Here is a 12,510-nt window from a genome sequence, read left to right as displayed (position 1 = left end):
TGCTATAAGGTACTACCTGAGACTGAGTAATTTATAAAGATAAGAGGTTTAATTGACTCACAGTTCTGTAGCTTGTACAAGAAACATAACTGGAAAAGTCTCAGGAAATCTACAATCATGTTGGAAGGAGAAGGGGTGAAAGGGAAGCTGGCATGTCTTACATGGCCAGAGAAGGAGAAAGAAAGAACAAAAGAAGTGCTACACACTTTTAAACAACCAGATCTCATGAGAGCTCACTCACTATCACAAGAAAAAAAAGGAGGAAATCTGTCCCCATGATCCAATCACCTCTCACAAGGCCCCTCCTCCAACCCTAAGAATTATAATTCAACTTGAGATTTGGGTGGGGACACAGGCAAGCCATATCAGACTGTGTAGTCATTTTAATGGTATTAATTGTTCTGATACATGAGCAAAGGGCATATTTCTATTTGTTTCTGTCATCTTACATTTTTTGGTTCAACATTTAGTAATTTTTTCTTAAAAAGATCTTTCACCTTCTTGGTTAAGATTATTCCTGGATATTTTATTTATCGTGCAGCTGTTTTAAGTGGGATTGCCTTCTTGTTTTCTTTTTCAGGTGGTTCACTATTGATGCATGGAAACATTAAATATTTTTCTGTGTTAATGGTGTATACAGAAATTTACTAAATTTATTTATCAGATAATTGAGTTTTCTGTTGCAATCTTTAGATATTTGTAGATATAAGATCCTATTATCAGCAAAAAGGAAAAATTTGACTTCTTGTTTTCTAATTTGGATGTCTGTCATTTCCTCCACTTACCTGATTGCTATGGCTAAAACTTCAAATACTGTGTTTTGTAGGACTGCTGATAATGAGCATTCTTGTCTTGATAGTGAGCATTCTTGTCTTGTTCCAGTTTTTAAAAGAAGAAATTTCAGCTTTTACCCATTCATTATGATATTTTTTGTGGGCTTGTCATATATGGCTTTTATTATGTTGTTATATATTCCCTCTAGTCATAATTTATTGAGCTTCATCAGAAAAAGATGTTAAATTTTAACAGATTTTTTCTGCATTTATTAAAATAATGATACGGTTTTTCTTTTTCATTCTGTAGATGTGACATATCACATGTATTGATTTGCATATGTTGAACCACCCTTGAATACCCGGGATGCATCCCACTGGATCATGATGTATAAATTTTTGATGTGCAGTTATTTGGTTTGCTACCTTTTTTTGAGAACTTTCTTATCTATATTTATCAGGAATATTGACCTGTAGTTTCCTTTTTTTTTGTTTGGTTTTTGCATAAATTCAATATCAGAATAATGCTGTCTTGACAGAATGAGTTATGGAAACTTTTCTTCTCTTAAACTTTTTCAAATATTTTGATACTTATTCATAGTTATTTTAAATCTTGGTAAATTGACAGTGAAGTCATTCAGTCTTAAACTTTTGTTTGTTGGAAGATTTTTGCTATTGAGTCAATTTCATTACTCATTATTGTTCTGTTCAGATTTTATATTTCTTCCTAATTCAGTATTGATAAATTTTTAATGTTCAGAAAGTTATCCATTTTTTCAAGGTATTCTAGTTTGTTGATGTGTTCTTGTTGTTCATTATAGGCTCTGATAATCTTTTGCATTTCTCTGTCATCAGTTGTAATTCTCCTATTTAACTTCTGGTTCATTTAATTGGGTCTTCTCTCTTATTTTCTTGATTAATTTGGTAAGTGGTTTGTTAAGTTTAATTTTTCAAAACTTCAAATTCTCATATTATTGATTTTTTTATTGTTAGTGTCTCCATTGTTTTTAATACTGCCCTGATCTTTTTTACATATCTCCTTCTACATATTTGTGATTGGTTTGTACTTGCTCTTCTAGTATTTTGATGTGCATAATTAGATTTTTATATTAAATATTTTTAGCTTTTTGATGGAGGCATTTATTGCTAAGAATTTCTCTTTTTTTAGTTTATAATGTTTTACTATGATTTATGGGTTTTTTTTCCAAAAAGAGCAAAAATTATAAGCATAAAAACTGAGGTATCGGAAAGACTCAAAAGACTGTTTTTCACTTTGTTCAGAGTTTGTTTCCAAGCATTAAGGGTGTCATACAGTTGTTGTCACTGCTGTTTTCCAAATATCCGATGTATGCTATGAGTGACAACTACTTTTCTCTGGGTCTGATCAATTTTTCAGTAGAATATTTTAGTTGTTACTGCATCAGTAGCAAATGCTTCAACATCATCAGCTCCAATTTAAAGTTCTTGCTAAATTGTAGCAACAGAAATTTATTTTCCACTACCAGGAGTAATCTGGTGGGGGCTGGGCTCTCAAATTACACTATCCTATAGCTGCTTAAGGCTCAGCAGTAGATTGTATTCTGTGTGAGCAATTTTTCTGTAACAATGCCTTCACGTGATCTCCAGGCAGCTTGCTATGTTAGTCTCAGGACCTGTAGGGTTCTAAGAGTTCTCTTATGGCTCAGAAGGTAGGAGTCTGTGGTGAGAGTATGGACCACTCTCACTTACCTTTTTTCTGCATTAGATAGGTCTCTAAATTATCAGCCAATTCTAACTCAGCAAGCTGCCTTGATTTCCTTTTCTTCCTTGCTTTTATTGCTTTGCATCCTTCGTTGAATTCTAGTGTTCTTTCTTAGATGATCTAATCAAAGTGTGATTACTGACTTACTCTGCTCTTTTACATGGAAGAAGAGAGTATCATATGCATCTACTGTATGAAATAATGTCATCTGGAAATAGAAAACAAAATACTTCTTTTTTCTGATTTGGATGCCTTTTATTTATTTATTCTTGCCTAGCAGCACTAAGACCTCTAGTAGTATGTCAAATAAAAGTAGTTAGAATGAGCATTCTTGTCTTATGTCTGATGATACGGAAAAAGCTTTTGGCTTTTAACCATTGATTATGAATTAGCTGTGTGATTTTTATATATGGCCTTTATTTTATTGAGATACATTCCTCTTATAAGTAACTTGTTGAAAGCTTTTATCATGAAAGGTTTTGAATTGTGCCAATTTTTTTCTGCATTTACTGAGATAAACATATACATTTTATTCTTCATTCTATTAATTTGGTGCATTATTACTATTGAATTGCATATTTTTAAATATCCCTTAATCTCAGAGATATAACTAAGTTGGCCAGAGTATATGATCCTATTTTTGTGCTGTTAAATTTGGTTTGCTGGTTTTTTTGTGAAGAATTTTGTATCTATGCTCATCAGAAATATTAAACTGTACCTTTATTTATTATACCATTATAATCTGGTTTAGTATAAGGCTAATGCTGCCTTCATTGAGCTTGGAAGCATTTACTTGTCTCCAATATTTGAAAGAGCTTGAGAAGGATTTGTGTTAGATTTCCTTAAAAGTTTGGTAGATTTCTGCCATGAAACCAGCAGGTCCTAGGCTTTTCTTCGATGGAATATTTTTGTTCATTGATTCAATCTTCTTTCCCATTACTGTTCGATACATAGAACATACTCATAGGATATGAGTATGTTCATAGAATATGAAAATACTTCATATTTCAGATGCTTCAATTGTATGTTTCTAAACATTTATTAATTCATTCTATATTTTCCAATTTTTTGCCGTATATTTGCTTAGAGTAGTCTTTTATGATTCTATGTACTTCTGTGGTATCAGTTGTATTATCTCCATTTTTACTTATAATTTTATTAATTTGAGTTTCCTGTCATTTTACTTGGTTAATCAAAAGGTTTTTTAAACAGTTGTTATTTTCTCAAATGATCAAGCCTCAGTTTTGTTAATTTTTTAAATTATCTTTCTAATCTCAATTTTATTTGTTTCTTCTCTAATTTTTTTTCTCTCTTTTGCAAAATTAGGTTTTTTTCTTTTTAATTTTATTTTTTCTTGGTTTGTTTGTTACTTTTCCTTGATGTGTAAAAATCTGTTTTTTATATTGAGTTTTTAAAAATGTAGGTATTTATTATAACTTTTTTCTTTATAATGCTTCTGCTTCATACCATACACAGTATTTTAAAAAACTATTATTTGGCTCAAGAAACTTTTTTGTTTTCCTTTTGATTTTGTTTTTACCCATTAATTGTTTAGTAGAGTGTAGTTTAATTTTCATATATTTGTGAATTTTCCAGAATTTCTTCTTTTTCTAGATTTATAGCATTATTGTTTGAAAATATGTTTGATAAGATATTAATTTTTAATTTGTCAAGATTTGTTATGTGGCCAAATATATGACCCATACTGAACAATGTTGCGTGTGCACTGAGAAAAAAATATGTATTATTTTGCTATAGTGTTTTATCAAGTCTTTCTTTTGCATATTGATTTTCTGTCTGGATGATTTAACTATTATTGTTAGCGACATATTAAAATCCCCTATCATACTTTTATTGATGTCTATTTCTTTCTTCATTTCTGTTAAAATTTGTTTCACATATTTCCCTGCCTCAATATTGGGTGAATATAGATTTACAACTATTATATCTTCTTGGTGGATTAACCAGTTTATCATTATATAATGACTTTTTTCTCTTCTGTAAAATATTTTGCCTAAATGTTTGACTTTTCTGATATAAATAGTCACCTGCTCTCTTTGGGTTACCATTTTCTTGTCATGATTTTCCCATGCTTTTACTTTAACTTGATGTGTGTCCTTAAGGCTAATGTGAGTGTCTTATAGCAGCGTTTCATTGGATCTTTAAAAAACAATCCGCTCAAGCACTCTGTGTCTTCTGGTGAAAATTTAAATTAATTTATGTTTAAAGCAATTATTTATAGGTAAGGGCATACTGTTTCCATTTTGTTAATTGTTTTTTGACTGTTTTGCATTTTTTTGTTTGCTTATGTCTTGCTGTCTTTTTTTTTTTTTCGATTTGTTGATTTTTTGTAGTGGTATTATTTGATTTGTTAACCTTTTTGTGTGTGTGTATTTACTATAAGTTTTAAATTTGTGTATACCATGAGGTTGTAATAGATCTTCCCTTCCAAGTGTATGAAAACTGTGAGGCTTACCATCACCTGCCACCCCCACTGCCTTCACAAACTCTTTTGCACAGCAGAGGCAGCAATGCTCCTCTCTGGAGCATCAACCTGTTGGCCTGAGACCTACTTCCATCTTCCAACACCCACAGAGGCTGCTCTGCACATGGTGATACAGAGGGCAAACCTGCCCTACCGAGCCCCACTCTGACAGTTAACACAGAGAATAGAATCTCTTGGGAGCTACACAGAACTACCACTGCCTGAGAAAACAGAGTATCCCCATAGACAGCATAAGGCAAGCAAAATCCTCCTGCTACTTCAGCTCATGCTCTTTTGCAAGTGCCACGTCCTATCTAAAAGCCAAACACCATTGGCTTTTTCCATTATAGTATATCCTAGTAGAATAATACTGTACACAGGAAGAAAAAAAAATGGCTGTGCGATCTTGGCCACACAACTACCTGCATGAATCTAGCTAACCAGGAGGTCCTGAGTCTGTTCATCTGACCAGCTCATTATTACTAACACTGGCATTCAAGAAAGCCAACACACTAAAGCTATCAATAACCAAAAGATTTCACAGAGTCTACATCACTCCCTTGCCGCCCCCATTAGAGCTTGTGCTGCTACTCACTGCTAGGAAACTTGAGGACAGCTCACATCACCAGATCATTTTCAGACATTGCTCAACACTAGCCTGGAATGTGGCACCTTCAATGGGCAGCTAGACACAGGAAAAACAACACTCACAGTTGCCTAGCTCTCACAGACTCCCACTCCTAAAGAAAGAAGGAGTGCACCACATTAAGGGAACACCTTGTGGGACAAAAGTAACCAGATGGGAGGCCCTGAGGACCAGATCCTACCACTTGTGGAAAACCTCCTTCAGCAGAGGCACCATTTAAGTGCTAAATTCACCAATATGTTCAGTTATTTTCCAGCAGTCAAACAGCCCTGGTGCATGTGAAGGGTCTTGGAAAAGAGAAAGTATTTCCCTACTTATCCACCAAAATAAGCACAGTTGTGGCTTCTCTCATGGGAGTGTAACAAGGGTGCAAATATAGACAGCCTTTCTGGAACACATCAGGATGACTACATCTTCAAAGAAGAAGCACCCTCTTGTTTCAGGTTTGCATGAGATACAGAGTTACAATTCCTCTCTACTTAGAACATTCCTACAGATGAAAAGAGGTGATTGTCTAATCAGAATAGCCATAGCATTGTGACAGGAGTATGTCTGAGAGGTGAATAAATGTCCTGCTGAGCTGACAAAGGTGCTGAGCTGGCTCCAAACCTTTTCCATGATAAGACCTTGGTGCAACTTCCTGAGAGTTCCTCCAGTCACTCTGTCAGGTCTAAGACTTTGTTTACCCATGTGCTAAGTCACAATCAGTTTCTGTATAGAGACACCTCTCCTACTGCCCTTAAGCCTAAACTATCAAACCAGTAAATACTGGGAGTAAATGAATAAATGAAAAAAGTACACACTGCAGGGGAATGAGTTAAGCTTTAAGGTAACTCTATAATTGCAACTCCACAGGAAATAGTGTTCACACACCAGGCACACTGACACTACAACCAGTATGTGAGAAAACCATTATACAAAAACTCTTAATAAGCAAGGTACTCTTTCAGAGTCTTCACCACTGAAAGTGCCAAGAACCAAATTAGGGTGAAATTAACTAAAGGCATTAAAGTATAATTTTTAAGGGGGAAATAAAAAAAAAACTAAAATCAAACACACAAAAGAAACAATCAAAGTAAACATAAATTTAAAAATAATTAGAATAAATAGTCTATCCAAAGGAGGAAAAAAAACAGAAAAATAACTGACAAAACAGGGTGCTATGCCACCCCAAAAGATCACACAGGCTCTCCAGCAATGGACCCAAAACGAGATAAAAACTGTGAAATACTGATAAGAAACTCAGAAGTTTGATTATTAAGCTACTCAAGTAGATATCAGAGAAAGATAAAAAACCATCACAAAGAAATTTTAAAAAGCAATTCAGAATATGAATGAAAAAGTTTCTAGAGAGATATGATCAAGAAAAAACAGTGAAAACTTATGGATGTGAAAGACATACTGAGAATTAGAAAATTGGAAAATTTTAACAATAGGCTAGAACAAGTAGAAGAAATAATTTTAGAGTTTGAAGATGAGTCTTTTAAATTAACCAAATCAGACAAAAATAAAGAAATATCAAAAGAAATAAGGTATCTAAGAAATATGGGATTGTGCAAAGCAGCCAAATGTAAGAAAAATTGGTGTTCCTGAAGAAGAGAAAATAATAAGTCTGGAACACTTATTTGAGGGAATAATCAATATCTTTTCTGTCTGGGCTCTAGATCTACATACCCAAATCCAAGAACCTCAAAGAACTCCTGGGAAACATATTGAAAAAAAAAAATTAACCAAAACATAAAATCATCAGGCTATCTAAAGTAAACATGAAGGGAAGAATTCTAAGAGCCGTGAGACAAAAGCATCAGATAACCTAAAAGAAAATCCTGTCAGACTACAGCAGGCTTCTCAGAAGAAACTTTGCAAGCCAGAAGGGATTGGAGTCCTATCTTCAACCTCCTTAACAGACAAAATGTCAGTTAACAATTTTGTATCTTACAAAATTAAGTTTTATAAATGCAGGAGAAATATAGTCATTTTCAGACAAACAGATGCTGAAGGCATTTGTCACAACCAAACCAGCACTACAGAAAATGCTAAAAGGAGTTCTAAGCCCTTAAACAAAAACTTGATATGCACCAAATTAGAACTTCTTGAAAGCTTAAAACTCACAAAGCCTATAAAACAATAACACAGTTAGAAAAAAAGCTATCTAGGTTACAATTAACATGATGAAGAGAAGAGTACTTCATGTCTCAATATTAACATTAAATATAAATGGTCTAAATGTTCCACTTAAAATATATGAAATGGCAGAGTATATTAAAATTAAACAAACAAACAAAAAACCATCAACGAAATATCTGCTGTCTTCAATAGACTCGTGTAATATAGAAAGATTCATGTAAACTCAAGCTAAAAGGGTGAAAAAAGATATTCCACCATAATGGAAACCAAAAGCAAGCAGGAGAAGCTATTCTTATACAAAATATGCTTCAAAACAACAACAGTAAATAAAAAAGACTAAGATGCTCACTATATAGTGATAAAGGAAGCAATTCAACAAGAAGACATTACAATCTTAAATTTATGTGCACCAAACACTAGAGGTCCTAGATTCAAAAAACAATTACTGCTAAACCTAAGAAATGAGATAGACAGCAGAACAATAATTTGGGAGACTTCAATACACGACTGACAGCAGTAGATAGATCGTCAAGACTGAAACTCAACAGAGAAACAATGGACATAAATGACATGCGAGAATAAATAAACTTAACTGATATTTACAGAACATTCTAACCAAGATCTTTAAAATATATGTTCTTGGCCGGGTGCGGTGGCTCAAACCTGTAATCCCAGTACTTTGGGAGGCCGAGACGGGCGGATCACGAGGTCAGGAGATCGAGACCATCCTGGCTAACACGGTGAAACCCCGTCTCTACTAAAAAAATACAAAAAACTAGCCGGGCGAGGTGGCGGGCGCCTGTAGTCCCAACTACTTGGGAGGCTGAGGCAGGAGAATGGCGTGAACCCGTGAGGCGGAGCTTGCAGTGAGCTGAGATCCGGCCACTGCACTCCAGCCCGGGCGGCAGAGACTCCGTCTCAAAAAAAAAAAATAATAATAATAATAAATAAATAAATAAAATAAAATATATGTTCTTCTTATCAGTGTATGGAATATTCTCCATGATAGACCATACAATAGGCCACAAAACAAATCTCAATAAATTTCAAAATATTGAAATCACAAGTATCGTTCCAGGACAGAGTGAAAACAAACTAGAAATCAACTTCCAAACAAACTCTCGAAATGATTTTTTAAAAAAAGAAATTAAATAATCTGCTAAATTATATCTTGGTTAACAATGAAATTAAGATGAAAATTTTAAAATTATTTGAATTGGATGATAATAATGAGACAAGTTATCAAAACTGCTGCAACACAGCAAAAACAGTCCTAAGAGGAAAACTTATAACACTAATCACCTACATCAAAAAATATGAAAGAGCACAAATTGGCAACCTGATGTCACACTTCAACAAACTGAAAAAACAAGAACAAACTAAACTTGAAGCTGGAAGAAGAAAATAAATAATAAAATCAGAGCAGAAAAACATGAAATTCAAACAAAAAATATTTTTAAAACTTAATTTTAAAAATATTGTTTAAGAGTAATGGCAAAAACTTTTACTTTTAAGAGTAAGCAAAAACTGTTAAGAGTAAAGGCAAAAACTACAATGACATTTGCAATTACTTTTGCACCAGCCTAATAGAAAAAAAAAAAGAATAAAAGTGAGAAACCATTAGCTAGATTAATCAAAAAAAGAAGAGTGAAGACTCAGATAAGCTCAATTAGAAATAAAAATGGAGACATTACAACCTACACCAGAGAAATACAAAATATCATTCGAGAAGACTATGAACATCTTTATGTGCACAAACTAGAAAACCTAGAGAAAATGGACAAATTCCTGGTAACATTCAATCCTCCTAGATTAAATTAGGAAGATACAGAAATATTGAACAGATCAATAACAAGCAGTGAAATTAAATCAGTAAATTAAAAATTGCCAAGAAAAGAATTCCAGGACTAGATGGATGAACAGCTGAATTCTACCAGATATTCAAAAATAAATTGGCACTAATCCTTCTAAAAGTGTTCAAAAAAATTGAGAAAGAAGGAATTCTTTCTAAATCATTCCATGACACTACTATCACACTGATACCAAAATCAGGAAAGGACAAAACACCACCACAAAACTACAAATTGATCTATCTGATGAACATTTATGCAAAAATCCTCAAAAAAAATTAGCTAACTGAATCTAACAGCACTTTACCAGAATTTGAATTTTACTACAAGACCATAATTACCAATATAGCATGGTACTGGTATCAAAGTAGGCACATAGACCAATAAAATAGAATAGATAACCTAGAAATAAAGTCAAATAGATACAACAACAGATTTTCAACAAAGCATACAAAAACATAAATTGGAGAATGGACACTCTATTTAATAAATGGTCCTGGGAAAACTGGTAAGCCACATCTAGAAGAATGAAACTGGATCCCTATATCTCACCATATGCAAAAATCAACTCAAGATGAATCCAAGACTTAAATATAATCTGAAATCATAAAAATTCTAGAAGATAATGTTGAAAAAAAATTTCTAGACATTGGCTTAGGCACGTAATTCATGACTAAAATCTCAAAAACAAATTCATCAAAAACAAAAGTAAACAAATGGGACCTAATTAAACTTAAAAGCTTCTGCATAATAATAGATATAATTAACAGAGTAAACAGACAACCCACAGAATGGAAGAAAATATTTACAAACTATGCATCCAATAAAAGATTAATATCCAAAATCTATAAGCAACCAAAATAAATTATGAAGATAAAAACAAATAATCCCATTAAGAAGTGGGCAAAGGACATGAGTAGACGTTTCTCAAAAGAACATATACAAATGGCCAACAAACCTATGAATTATTGCCAATGTCACTAATCACAAGGGATGTACAAATTAAAACCAAAATGTGATGCCACCTTACTCCTGCAAGAGCCGTTATTAAAAAGTAAAATAAAATAAAAGATGTTGTAGCTGTGGGTAACAGAGAATGCTGATATACTGTTGGTGGAAATGTAAATTAGTACATCTTCTATAGAAAACAGTATGGAAATTCCTTAAAGAGCTAAAAGTAAGTGTACCATTTGATCCATAAATCTCACTACTGAGTATCTACCCAAAGGAAAGAAGTCATTACATGAATAAGACAATTGCACAGGTATGTTGATAGCAGCACAATTCACAGTTGCAGAGATGTGGAATCAACCTATATACCCATTAATTAATGAGTGGATAAAAAATGTGGTATATATACACTGTGAAATACTAATCAGCCATTAAAAGGAACAAAATGACGTCTTTTGGATAGGGCTGAAGGCCATTATTCTAAGTGAAGTAACACAAGAGTGGGAAACCAAAATTCGTCCGTTCTCTTGTAAGTGAGAGATAAGCTATGAGTACACAAAAGCATACAGAGTGATATAACGGGCTTTAGAGACTCAGAAGAGGTAGAGTGAGAGGGAGGCCAGAGATTTTAAAAATGCAATTTAGGTACAATATACACTACTCTGGTGATAAGTGCACTAAAATCTCAGAATTCACCACTATATAATACATTAATGTAACCAAAAATGACTTGTACCCCAAAAGCTGTTGAAATAACAAAATAAATAAACAGGTTTAAAAAAATAAAAAAGAAATAAAACAACTTATAACAGTGGATTTAAGCTCATAACAATTTAACTTCAATTACATATGAAATTCTGCATTTGTATTTCTCTCCCAAGCATTATATGCTATTGATTTCACACTGTACATAATTTTATATTGTGTTTCCATTAACACAATATTATAGTTAGTTATTTTTAATACTGTTGTCCTTTTACTTTTTGTTTGTTTGTTTTGAGATGGAGTCTCGCTCTGTTGCCCAGACTAGAGTGCAGTGGTGAGAGCTCAGCTCACTGCAATCTCCCCTTCCCGGGTTCAAGCAATTCTCCTGCCTCAGCCTCCTGAGTAGCTGGGACTAAGGCACCCACCACCACGCCCAACTAATTTTTGTATTTTTAGTAGAGACGGGGTTTCACCATATTGGTCAGGCTGGTCTCGAACACCTGACCTCGTGATCCACCTGTCTCGGCCTCCCAAAGTGCTGGGATTACAGGTGTGAGTCACCGTGCCTGGCCTTTCCTTTTACTTTCATATTAGAGTTAAAAGTTATTTACACACCACCATTAGAGTATTAGGGTATTCTGAATTTTACCATACATTTACTTTTAGGGGTGGGTTTTATAATTTTATATGTTTTCATTTTGTTACTTAATGTGCTTCTGTTTCCATTTCAATGACTATAGCATTTATTGTAAGGAAGGTGTATATAGTGGTAACAAACTGTCATGTTTTCTTTGTGTCCTTAGTTTCTGAAGTACTGATATGTCAGGTATGGTATTCTCAGTTGGATTTTTCCTTTATTTAGCATTTTAAGTATATTTTTCCACTTCCTCCTGGCCTGCAAAGTTTCTGCTGAGAAGTCTGCTGATAGCCTTATGGGAGTTCACTTATAAGTGATAAATCACTTTTCCTTTGACGCTTTAAAGAGTACCTCTTTGTCTTCAAATTTTGATAATTTTATTTTAAAATGCTTCAAGTTATTCATGTTTAAATTGTTTTTACTTGAGATCTGCTGAGCTCCATTAATATAAATGTTTATATCACTTTAAAGATGTTCATATTTTCAGTCATTATTTCTTTAAATAATTTGTCTGCTCCTTTTTCTTCTTTTTGGACTCATCATATTTGCTCAATGGTTTCCCAGGGGCCCCTTGTCTTTATTTCAGTTGTTTTTA

The sequence above is a fragment of the Macaca fascicularis genome, chromosome X (assembly GCF_037993035.2).
Source record: "Macaca fascicularis isolate 582-1 chromosome X, T2T-MFA8v1.1".
NCBI lineage: Eukaryota > Metazoa > Chordata > Mammalia > Primates > Cercopithecidae > Macaca > Macaca fascicularis.
This window is presented reverse-complemented; position numbering follows the sequence as displayed.